Raw genomic sequence first — 1052 nt, 5'->3', positions numbered from 1 at the left:
AACAGTAAATATTTTCATTGGGCCTCTAATAGAGTGTAAGTCCCATCCATCTTTTTTTTTAATTGCAAATCATTCTCAACTGTTTTCATAAACAGTAAATATTTTCATTGGGCCTCTAATAGAGTGTAAGTTCTAACCCCTTTTCATTTTATATAGTCAATGAAATTGTTTCAAACAGTACTTCATTTTCAACTGTTTCTTATAAACGGTAAATAAATCTTTGGGCCTCTATTAGAGTGTAAGACCCAACACCTTTTTCTTTTCATAGTTTGTTTTCAGAAACTATATTTACAAAATCTTCTTTCTATTTTCAAAACGTTCTTCTGGTATTTCAAGGGCATTATTCCCGGTGAAACTCTTCAGATACCTATGTGACCTATGTCCATCTTCACTTCTTCTGTTTTCAAAACTCTTAACTGTTTATAATAAGTATTCAACTGTTATCAACAAAACAACAAAAATTGTTGTTGAGGCTTTGTACATACTTCTTCAAAGGCCTCCACTCCATCCAGGTTAGGCTTTACAAGCTTTCAATTTACAGGCTTTATTTAAATTACTGTCAAATATAGAACTGTTTATTTATTGTTTAGACCTACGTCTGAGTGTAAACCCTAGGACAGTTAAACTATATATATATATATATATATATATATATATATATATATATATATATATATTAGAGGAATATGGCCTAGGATTGAGAATGTCTTCCCGGTGAAGGCTCTTTCCTAATTAGAGATCTGTAGTTCAAACCCCCAAGATGAATTATTACCGGTGAAACATCTTGGCAAAAGCCTTAGAACAAAAACTAGGACACATCCACCCAAAGAGGAATTATTCCCGGTGAAACCTCTTACCCATTTGCTTAGAGCCAAAATAAGTTTAAAACCACATAGCTTTCTCTTGTGCTATAACAAGGACCCTCGATTAGCCTCCTTTTGGGCTTTGTACAAGGACCCACAGGCTTCTTAAAAGCATTCCCAGCTTCCTCTTGAGCTTGTATACAAGGACCCATCAGGTTTCTTATAAACATAGGAACAGGTCTTTAGTAA

This window comes from Vicia villosa, unplaced genomic scaffold, assembly GCF_029867415.1.
Source record: "Vicia villosa cultivar HV-30 ecotype Madison, WI unplaced genomic scaffold, Vvil1.0 ctg.001782F_1_1, whole genome shotgun sequence".
In the NCBI taxonomy this organism is placed as follows: Eukaryota; Viridiplantae; Streptophyta; class Magnoliopsida; order Fabales; family Fabaceae; genus Vicia; species Vicia villosa.
This window is presented reverse-complemented; position numbering follows the sequence as displayed.